Genomic DNA, 11995 nt, shown 5'->3' on the forward strand with positions numbered 1-11995 from the left:
CAAGTGTTAAACAAATCAAAATATGTAATATTTCAGATTCTTCAGACAGCCACCCTTTGCCTTGATGACAGCTTTGCACACTCTTGGCATTCTCTCAAACGGCTTCACCAACAGTCTCGAAGGAGTTCCCACATATGCTGAGCACTTGTTGGCTGCTTTTCCTTCACTCTGTGGTCCGACTCATCCCAAACTGGCAGGTATAATTGAGAGAATATCAAGAGTGTACAAAGCTGTCAAGATAAAAGGTGGCTATTTGAAAATATATACAGATATTTTGATTTGATTAACCCTTTTTTGGTTACTACATGATTCTATGTGTTATTTCATAGTTTTGATGTTTTCACTATTATTCTACAATGTAGAACATAGTCAAAATAAAGAAAACCCCTTGAAGGAGTAGCTGTTGTACAACTTTTGACCGGCAGTGTACCTGTACAAGAATTACTGCTCTTTGGAAATTGAGTAAATCACTGAAATGTAAAATGTATATTTAAAACAAGTTTTGTATCTGATTGCATATGCATATAAAGTGTACAGTGACATAGCAAGCTGTTTGCTTTTGGATTATTGGTTGTGTCCCAAATGGCACCCTATTCCCTATATAGTGCACTACTTTTGACCCTGGCCATAACTAGTTTGCTATGTAGGGAATAGGGTGCCGTGACATTGATGTGACATTGACAGGAATGTGACATTGATTAAGGAAATACCCTGTCAGAAAAAAATCTTAGGTGTTAAATGTGACTAACTTGAAAATACATCTTGTGTATTACATACACCTTAGCCAAATACATTTAAACTCAGTTTTTCACAATTCCTGACATTTAATTCTAGTAAAAATCTCCTGTCTTAGGTCAGCTAGGATCACCACTTTATTTTAAGAATATGAAATGTGAAAATAGAGGGAATGATTTATTTCAGCTTTTATTTCTTTCATCACATACCCAGTGGGTCAGAAGTTTACATACACTCAATTAGTATTTGGTAGCATTGCCTTTAAATTGTTTAACTTGGGTCAAACGTTTTGGGTAGCTTCCCACAATAAGTTGGGTGAATTTTGGCCCATTCCTCCTGACAGAACTTGTGTAACTGAGTTAGGTTTGTAGGCCTCCTTGCTCTCAAACGCTTTTTCAGTTCGGCCCACAAATTGTCTATAGGAATGAGGTCAGGGCTTTGTGATGGCAACTCCAATACCTTGACTTTGTTGTCCTTAAGCCATTTTGCCACAACTTTGGAAGTAAGGTCATTGTCCATTTGGAAGACCCATTTGCGACCAAGCTTTAACTTCCTGACTGATGTCTTGAGATGTTGCTTCAATATATTCACATAATTTCCCTACCTCATGATGCCATCTATTTTGTGAAGTGCACCAGTCCCTCTTGCAGCAAAGCACCCCCACAACATGAAGCTGCCACCCCCGTGCGTCTCGGTTGGGATGGTGTTGCAAGCCTCTTCCTTTTTCCTCCAAACATAATGATGGTCATTATGGCCAAACAGTTCTATTTTTGTTTCATCAGACCAGAGGACATTTCTCCAAAAAGTACGATCTTTGTCCCCATGTGCAGTTGCAAACCGTAGTCTGGCTATTTTATGGCGGTTTTGGAGCAGTGGCTTCTTCCTTGCTCAGCGGCCTTTCAGGTTATGTCGATATAGGACTTGTTTTACTGTGGATATAGATACTTTTGTACTTGTTTCTTCCAGCATCTTCACAAGGTCCTTTGCTGTTGTTCTGAAGTTGATTTGCACTTTTCGCACCAAAGTACATTCATCTCTAGGAAACCGAACGTGTCTCCTTCCTGAGCGGTAGGACGGCTGCATGGTCCCATGGTGTTTATACTTGCATACTATTGTTTGTACAGATGAACGCGGTACCTTCAGGCGTTTGGAAATTGCTCCCAAGGATGAACCAGACTTGTGTAGGTCTACAATTATTTTTCTGAGGTCTTGGCTGATTTCTTTTGATTTTCCCATGTCAAGCAAAGAGGCACTGAGTTTGAAGGTAAGCCTTGAAATACATCCACAGGTACACCTCCAATTGACTCAAATTATGTCAATTAGCCTTTCAGAAGCTTCTCAAGCTGTTTAAAGGCACAATCAACTTAGTGTATGTTAACGTCTGACCCACTGGCATTGTGATACAGTGGAATCATCTGTCTGTAAACAATTGTTGGAAAAATGACTTGTCAACAAGACATTTCTGGAGTGGTTGAAAAACAAGTTTGAATGATTCCATCCTAAGTGTATGTAAACTTCCGACTTCAACTGTACATTATGTATTTAAGCTACAGTATTTATGCCATAGTAAGACCTCATAGTTCCATCTTTGTACATTTAAAGTCAATTATCAATTTAGAGGACAACTATTGTCGGTGTTCAATGTTGCGACTGATGTTAGTAATTGTTATTTAGGAACAGTATTGTTTTCTTGTTCAGTAGTCTCATTGACACCCTAGAAGTTTCGACCCACAGTGTTCAATATGATAAATATTAGAGTAGCTATATAAGGGAGGGGGGTAATGGCGAAAAGGGAGACTGGTGTTGGAGTGGAGAAGCGTGTGGCTAAATTTAAAAACATCTGATAGTGTTATGGTTGTTCCACGGGCAACATTTCTACATGGGATCTCCAAAAAACACATACGGCATGTTTCCACTTGATAACTTTGTTCAGTTTAAAGGATAAATATTATATTTTGAGAAAAAAAATCCAAGTGTGAAAACTACCAAACAAATCTGAAATATCTCACGTTGTCAAACACCATATGGGTGTTTCTTCAGATTAGAACAGTCTTCTCAATATTTGTTTTCTCCTGTGTTAACGCTGTATATATTTAATCATCAACATGTACATAGACTGAAATAACTTTTGATATAGACTATTACATGTGTAAGTTATAACCATCTGGATGTTTTACTCATTTGTAGCCATGGTGAACCATTTATCTACTCAGTGTGGTTATAGCTGCTCTGCCTCTTGCATCGCGTACTCAGAATGTGAGCGTTTGCATTTGTTTTACACACATATTTTAGAAAAGATTCAAGTCAGAGAAGTCGTATTTTTTTAGTTTTTTTTTTTACGATGTTCAATGTGCAATCTACTGTATTATAACTCTGTTGAAAATAAAGAAAAATTGCTGTATTTGATGAAGTACCTCATTGCGGAACTTCTTACCTCTTAAAATATGAATGTATCCACTTTATCCTACACTACATCAGGAGACCGATTTTTTTATATTTTTTTATCTCAAATCAAATTGTATTTGTCACATGCTTCGTAGACTAACAGTGAAATGCTTACTTACGGGCCCTTCCCAACAATGCAGAGAGAGAAAAAAGATCAATACAGGAATAAATACAAAGAGTAATGATAATCTGTTGATTTTGTGTGATGTGCTACACATCGTCTCCCTGTAGTTTAGCGGATCCCAGCCAGCGGTACTAGGACCCCTGGTGGTACTTGGCCTATCCACAGGGGTACTTGAAAAGACTCATGAGACCATAGGCCTTCTGGTTAAAATGCACATGAGGGGTGGGGTGGGGGGGGGCTTCAGTGGTACTCCGGCAAAGCAAACTTCAGTAACCAAAAAAGGTAGGGAACCACTGGTCTAGAAGTTCAGTATATTTTGTACACTGCATCGCCAATATTCTTTACTAGTATAGAAATGGATTAAGAATTCCCTTTCGACTATTGAGATATACTCCTTTTAGGGTATTGAGATGTGCCCATTTTACACTTAAGATGCACCCCATTTTAAGAGTATTGAGATGCACCCCTGATTAAGAGTTGAGATTTGCCCTTTTTAAATAGTATTGCGATGCACTTAACACAATGGGGGCTGCTTCAGACCCGGGTGACGCGTGCTTAAATGGAACTTAATTCCCTTTTCATGCACATTTCTCTTTATGCTTATTCTGACCTTGGATTTAGGCATGAGGTAATGCACACAGCAAAATCAATGGTGTACATTCAACTCTGCAAGTGTAAGATGTACACTATTTTTTAGTGAACAAATGAGTCCCACTGTATTGGTGTTAAAAATATATATACTTTTGAAAGTGTTAAATATTTAACTCTGTTGCAGTGTTCCCCATTTTACCCTTAACGTGTTCAAAGGATCTTGATTGCGGTGTTTGCATAGCTCTAATGTAGAGTAATACGCAACACCTACAGTGTAAAACATAGCATTTGGTTTAGAGTACACTGGACCCACTTCGCTTAGTGCTGACGCTGTTAGACTTTCTCAGTATAAGAAATAAAACACCTGTAATGTTGCAGTAAATCATTTTTGGGGGGTGTATTAACACTAAGGCCTAATTTGCATATTTCCCAGGATGCCTTTTTGAGTAAATTGCAGAGTTAACACCCATAACTGTATTTGTTAGTGACAGAGACATGGTTGTTGAACTCTTTCCTTTTAAAGGACTCTGAATTTCCAAGTGAGTTCCTGGGTGAATGTTATCATTAAAATTATACTCTGACAATACATTACATACATCATAAGGTCTTACTTATTGGCCTAGTTGATGATCTAGTTTTGTCCTAACTCAGTGGTGTTAGGAAACTCCTTGTTTACAAGCCACATCAAGCCTGCAAGTCACGTTATGCTGGCTTGCAAAGTGATGTTTCATTCCTTTTGGAGGCGCACTATTGGCCCAGCGTCGTCCGGGTTTGGCCAGGGGGGGCTTTCCATGGCTCATTGCGCTCTAGCGACTCCTTGTGACGGGCCGGGTGCCTGCAGGCTGACCTCTTCGTTAGGTGAACAGTGTTTCCTCTGACACATTGGTGCGGCTGGCTTCCGGGTGTTAAGAAGCGCGGTTTGGCGGGTCATGTTTTGGAGGACACATGACTCAATCTTCACCTCCCGAGCCCGTTGGGGAGGTGCAGCGATGAGACTAGATTGAAATTGGTGTGAAAAATGGGGTAAGATACTAACAGTAAACACACTATTTATCTTCGTATAGGAAATCGATCAATGTACATGCAAAAACACAGATGTTAACAATCCTAAAAAGATTAATAAACCTGCAGTAGAGCATGCTGGGAAATATAATAATGGTTGTGGTTTTGATAGGACTGTTTTACTCGCTAGTGTAGAACAATAATTCTGGTTATTAACACCAGCACTGGAATTAAAATAACCCCACTTAGTGTTCATTTCACATGTACAAAGTGAATTTAACTCCTGAATCAACACCAGAAATGTGTTGATTCAGAAATGTGAGATGTCAGCTGTATTGAGATGCACCCTTTAAGGATGATTGCAGTGTTACCACCCCTCTCATCAATTCAGTTTTGCATCTCAAATGGCACTTTATTCCCTACGTAGTGCACTACTTTTGACCAGAGCAGGTCAAAAGTAGTGCACTATGTAAGGAATAAATGTCATTTGGGATACGCACTGTGTGAATGAACAGAGCGATCGAAATGATGTCTTCAGTACAGCCATGCAGAAGATGGGGAGCTGTGGCACTGTGCCTCTGTACTACACTGCCATCTAGTGTTGGTTATAGAAAGAAACAAGTCAGAGTTGCATTCTATACTTACCATGTTAAACAAAACAAAAACAGTCTCAACAAAGACATTCAAATATTTGTCCGAAACATCAACTGTGAACCCATGAGGAAAAACGTGGCTCATCGTGCTCTAGCAACTCCTTGTGGCGGGCTGGGTACCTGCAGGCTGACCCCTGTCGCCAGTTGAACAGTGTTTCCTCTGACAAATTGGTGCGGCTGGCTTCCGGGTTACGCTGGCAGGTGTTCAGGAGCGAGGTTAGGCCGGTCATGTTTCTGAGGACGCATGACTCCACCTTCGCCTCTCCTGATCCCATTGAGGAGTTGCAGCGATGAGACAAGATCGAAATGTAAAATGAATAAGAAGGCCGAGATAGACCTCGGGACTATTATGATTACTATGGCCCCGGATGCCTTCTTCCTCAGCCTTACATAACCCCACGTGAAGACCCTGTTACAGGCTAACTAAAGCAACGTACTTGAATGTAAGAACTTCCAGCAATGGGCCCATGGTGAAAGAGGGTAAGGTTGATTAACCATCAAGCTATCAACATATTTGACATCTATTACCAACTGGGATCATTTTGACCCCAAGAAGAAACTATTTGAGAAAACAATCATAGCAAAGCATGACCCAAACAGACTTATATTAGCAAAATGTCAAACTAGCATATGTCAAATGAAAATATACATTTTTCATTTTTGTAATGTGAACTTTTTTCTAAAGTACACTACATTAGTACTATACTGAATAAAAAGATAACTGCAACATGCAAAGTGTTGGTCCCATGATTCATGATCTAAAATCAAATAACAGGTGCTTGAATGGCACCTTATTTCCCCCATTTTGGGCATACATTTGTTTACATCCCTGTCAGTGATCTATTTGAAGTAAATATTAACCTGTCATATTTATGTGGTAAAGAAGACTGCCACTAAGGGGGCAGTACACCAACATTTGAAATAGTTAATTGTACTGGCAAAAAGTGATTCAATTCACTTTAAAAAGGTGATCCTGAGAGACATTGACCAAAAACATGCATTTGTTTTCTTTATTTACTTACGCCACAGCCAGCATTAGCATCACTTCTAGTGAAACAATATCATCACAAGTTGCACATATAGAACATTGGAGGATATTGGAGGAATTTGGGTATTTATACAACATCGGGGGGTCAGTGCCATTAAAGATGAGGGAGGACAAAACAGTTTTTTTCACGAGCATGGCCTTATTTCTATTACATCAAGTTATAGGACTGTCATTCATATTACATCCACCCAGTTCAATGTAAGAGCGATAGGTTTAGGCTACTATATGATAATCAAATTTTCCCTATACCCATCATGAGGTTGCTAGGTGCACACAGTTCGAGCTAACATTTTTAGGTGACAGGCTACTGCTACATGGACAGAGAGTGACACATTCAATACCGCCTTGCACACTCTTGCCTGCATCTAGCTGATCTCGGGTGTAATCATTAGTTCAACAGTCGCAAACGAGAGATTCTATTTAACCCTATTTCGTTCTGTTTGCTTCCGTTTTAAGAAGCGTTTTTCAACAAAATTGTCAGGATGAATACACCCCTGATCACATGTAAACACACAGACTTTTATGAGCTGTTTGGCTCTAACTAAGCATATATCCTCTGCAATTTTGTTAATTATGGGAAACCATAATATAGACTGACCAGGTTAATCCAGGTGAAAGCCATGATCGCGTATTGTCACTTGTTAAAATGACCCCATGTCTCTCGCGTGGCTCAGTTGCTAGAACGTGACACTTGCAACACCAGGGTTGTGGGTTTGATTCCCACGGAGGACCAGAATGTGTCCCTAATTTTTGGGAAACTAAATGTATCTATCAGATTACTATAGGGGGAATTAGGTGTTCTGGGTTGGGGTCAAGGCCCCAAAGGACCAGAATATTGATACAGAAATATAAAGATGTGTTAAGAACAGGTTGATTGACAAAGTAGTGAACATTTGAAGAATTGAATTCATTACCTTTTGGGCTATGATTAAAAATAATAAATGCACCAGTCGGGAGGTTAAGTGTATTACGAAGTGAGTCTGATAACAAATTCAAATGGTGCGTACATAAATGAACTAATTTGGGAATTGTGAAATGATTGACTGCCTCATTTCATTATTGCAAAACAGTCCAAAAGGAAATGACATCAACCAAATAGCACTCCTAATCCGCATAGATAAACACACTGTTTGTGCCACAGAATGTAATGGCACAAACCATAGCTACAATATAATAGTGTTATATCAGGTCAGCCGTTCCCTCAGGAACTTTGCTGAAAACGGTTTGATGTGAGTGAGTGAGTGTGAGTGAGTGAGTGAGTGAGTGAGTGAGTGAGTGAGTGAGTGAGTGAGTGAGTGAGTGAGTGAGTGAGTGAGTGTGAGATATAGATATAGATAGATAGATAGATATTTCAGAGTACTGCCCTCTCTCCAACATGACGCAAATGATATCTCTCTCCAAATCGCCTGGGTGAATCACGAGCCTGTGTATCCTTAGCTGAAATGCACAGAGAGACTTCTATTGGTCGAGGGATGCCTCCTGCTTTGTTAGAACATTGGAATTACAATTCATGTCCTGCGTCTCATCGTGTGTAACACAACTGAGGCAATGAAGAGAGAAACTTGATGTATATAGAATGTTGTGAACAAAGTCACCAAGTGCTTGAATACTTATTTAAAGCCCTAAAGGATTACTCTTTGCACATGGCCTCCCTGGTAAATTCATGTTTGTGTTTATTTTTTTGTCTGTGTGCATGTGTGCGTTCATCCATGCGTATCCCTGTCTGTTGCCCTGGCAATTATCAAAAAGCTAATTTGTGTCAAGATATAACAGCTGGGTGCCTGCTTGAAGTATTTAAAAAAGAGCATCTTGCTTTTAATCATTGGTGTACCTCTACAGGACTCAAGCTGATTCAACTCAGGGGAGTGGAGACTCAGCCCTTTGAAAATCAGGCTCCCACTTCCAGTCTTCAAACCTCAAAAAAAATTAAACTATGACTAAATAGCACAGTGTTTCCCAGACTTGGTTCCGGGGACCTCAAGGGGTGCACGTTTTTTTTTGAACTAGCTTATTCAAATAATCAAAGCTTGAATCCACTGTGTAGTGCTATGGCAAAAAAACAAAATCTCCGCAGGACAGAGTTTGGGAAATGCTAAAATAGCACATCACTGATTCTCTCTGTAGCAGGATTTTTTTTAAGGCAACCCCCCCCCACTGAGAGTAATCTTTCCTGCATGGCTTTATGTCAATGGTCGAGGGACACTTCACCACATGTAACTAATAGGAGGTTAAAAAGTGGTGAAGTTTCCCTTCAAAAGATCCTAAATGTTGCAATTTCACACATTTTCCTGTATGGTGGAGATGTCCATCATTAACAACACACACACATGGCAATATCAGTGAAGTTTGAGTCCAGAATTCTGTTTCTAAGCAGCTTACCACAGCCTGAGGGATTGGTTTGTTCTCATCATTCTCACTTCCTTTGTTCCTTTCTTTCTCTCTCCTCCCCTCTGCTCCAAGCCCCGTCTAGACACTCACTATCTCCTCTGACATCATAGGGGGAAGCCATCTCTGTACCCAGGACCATACCAGACCTGAATGGCACCCTATTCCCTACACTCTTAAAAAAAGTTATTCGGCTGTCCCCATAGGAGAACTATTTTTGGTTCCATGTAAAACCGTGTTTGGTTATAGGAAGAATCATTTTGGGATCCATCTACTGTACATGGAACCCAAAAGAGTTCTACCTGGAATCAAAAGGGTTCTACCTGCAGCCAAAAAAAAGGTTATTCAACCCTTTAACCCTTTAAGGTTTGAGATACCACCTTTTTTTCCAAAGCGTGTAAGTAAAATTATTTTTAGGTGAGGTTTTACCAGAAGAAAGTTCTAGAAATTACTCATGGGGCACTCCAACATTGGACATCTTGGCTTTAAAAGAAGCCGTCTTTAGGATGTCCACATGCACATAGCACTCACAGATACAGTGCTCGCGGAAAGTATTCAGACCCCTTGACTTTTCCCACATTTTGTTACATTATATCAGTATTCTGACCCTTTACTCTGTACTTTGCTGAAGCACCTTTGGCAGCGATTACAGCCTGGAGTCTTCTTGGGGGATGACGCTACAAGCTTAGCACAGCTGTATTTGGGGAGATTCTCCCATTCTTCACTCTCAAGCTCTTTCAGGTTGGATAGGGAGCATTGCTGCACAACTATTTTCAGGTCTCTCCAGAGATGTTTGATCAGGTTCAAGTCCAGGCTGTGGCTGGGCCACTCAAGGACATTCAGAGAACTAACGAGTCAGTAAACCCACTACAATCATGCAGTAACGTTACAGTGTACAGTCAGTAAGCAGTTTAGCTGGTATACGCTCCCCATCCCGAAACCACTCCTGCGTTGTCTTGGCTGTGTGCTTAGGGTCGTTGTCCTATTGGAAGGTGAACCTTTGCCCCAAGTCTGAGATCCTGAGCAGGTTTTCATCAAAGATCTCTCTGTACTTTGCTCATCTTTCCTCCGATCCTGACTAGTTTCCCTGCCCCTGAAAAACATCCACACAACATGATGCTGCCACCACCATGCTTCACCATAGGGATGGTATTGGTCAGATGATGAGCGGTACCTGGTTTCCTCCAGATGTGACGCTTGGCATTCAGGTCAAAGAGTTCAATCTTGGTTTCATCAAACCAGAGAATCTTGTTTCTCATGGTCTGAGAGTCCTTTGGGTGCCTTTTTGCAAACTCCTGTCATGTGTCTTTTACTGAGGAGTGGCTTCTGTCTGGCCACTCTACCATAAAGGCCTGATGGGTGGATTGCTGCAGAGATTGTCCTTCTGGAAGGTTCTCCCATCTCCACAGAGGAACTCTAGAGCTCTGTCAGAGTGTCCATTGGGTTCTTGGTCACCTCCCTGACCAAGGCCCTTCTCCCCTAATTGCTCAGTTTGGCCGGGCAACCAGCTCCATTTAAGAATGATCGAGGCCACTTTGTTCTAGGGGGACCTTCAAAGCTGCAGACATTTGTTCATACCCTTCCCCAGATCTGTGGCTCGACACAATCCTGTCTCGGATCTCTGCGGACAATTCTTCGACCTCATGGCTTGGTTTTTGCTCTGACATGCACTGTCAACTGTGGGACGTTTATAAATGCATGTGTGTGCCTTTCCAAATCATGTCCAATTGAATTTACCACAGGTGTACTCCAAACACATTGTAGGAACATCTCAAGGGTGATCAATGGAAACAGGATGCACCTAAGCTCAATTTCAAGTCTCATAGCAAAGAGTCTGAATACAGATGTAAATCAAATACGATTTTTTTGTCTTTTGTTCTATGGGGTATTGTGTGTAGATGAATGAGGGGAATTTAATCAATTTTAGAATGAAGCTGTTTCGCAAACAACATGTGGAAAAAGTCAAGTGGTCTGAATACTTTTCGAATGCACTATACATTTGTATGCAACACGTCATACTAATACCAAGGAGGCCTACCACTGAGACAGATGGCATCCGTGCCATTTCAGTTCAAGCTCATTGCCGACCAGCATAATCCCCTTGGAGGGGGTTACGGAGATTGTCTCTAATATTTCTGTCTGTGTGAGGTCAAGATGCCACAGACCAGAAGTCATGAAAATAACATTTTGTTGCAACAGGCAACACATCTATGAAAGGAAATGTGTCTTCATTGACACTCGGCAAAAATATCCGTTTCACCATTTCCCTGACACATTACATGTGTGTATTTTCTGGGCATTGTCTTTCCCTCGATGCAATGAAAAGTTAGCAATTAAGAGGAAAGTTGATGAAATAACACAAACCAGAAGGCTCTCTCTGCTGCTCTATGATCCTTAAACTATAATCCTACTTAGATAAACCAACTAACATGCTTACAATGAGAAAACAACCCAGCCCCGAGTACCTTTTGATTTCCTATCCAAACAACACTGACATGTCTCCCACTGTCATGTCTCCCCACGGAGGATGTCTCCACTCTCATTCACTGGAGCAGTTCAGGATATGATTCAACCCCTTCAAGTGGCCCATTTCTCTCTCTCTCACACACACACACACACACACACACACACACACACACACACACACACACACACACACACACACACACACACACACACACACACACACACACACACACACACACACACACACACACACACACACACACACACACACACACACACACACACACACAGAGGAAGTGAATCAGAGTGCGGCTGGGGGGCTTTCTTTCAAAGGGATGGGACAGAAACGGCAGCGAGCTAGCCAAGCCCAGCAGGTTCTCTCTCTGTGTGTATGTGAAAGGGAAACGCTCTGCGTGGACCACAGCTGATCCAGCTGAAGCCCGGACTTTAAAGGGGCTGTTCAACCATTGAAATTACAGTTAAGATGGACATAACTTTCAAAAGTGGTCTAAAGTCTACAGGCTACAAGTCCAATAAATGGGAATT

Source organism: Oncorhynchus gorbuscha, linkage group LG26 (genome assembly GCF_021184085.1).
Source record: "Oncorhynchus gorbuscha isolate QuinsamMale2020 ecotype Even-year linkage group LG26, OgorEven_v1.0, whole genome shotgun sequence".
In the NCBI taxonomy this organism is placed as follows: domain Eukaryota; kingdom Metazoa; phylum Chordata; class Actinopteri; order Salmoniformes; family Salmonidae; genus Oncorhynchus; species Oncorhynchus gorbuscha.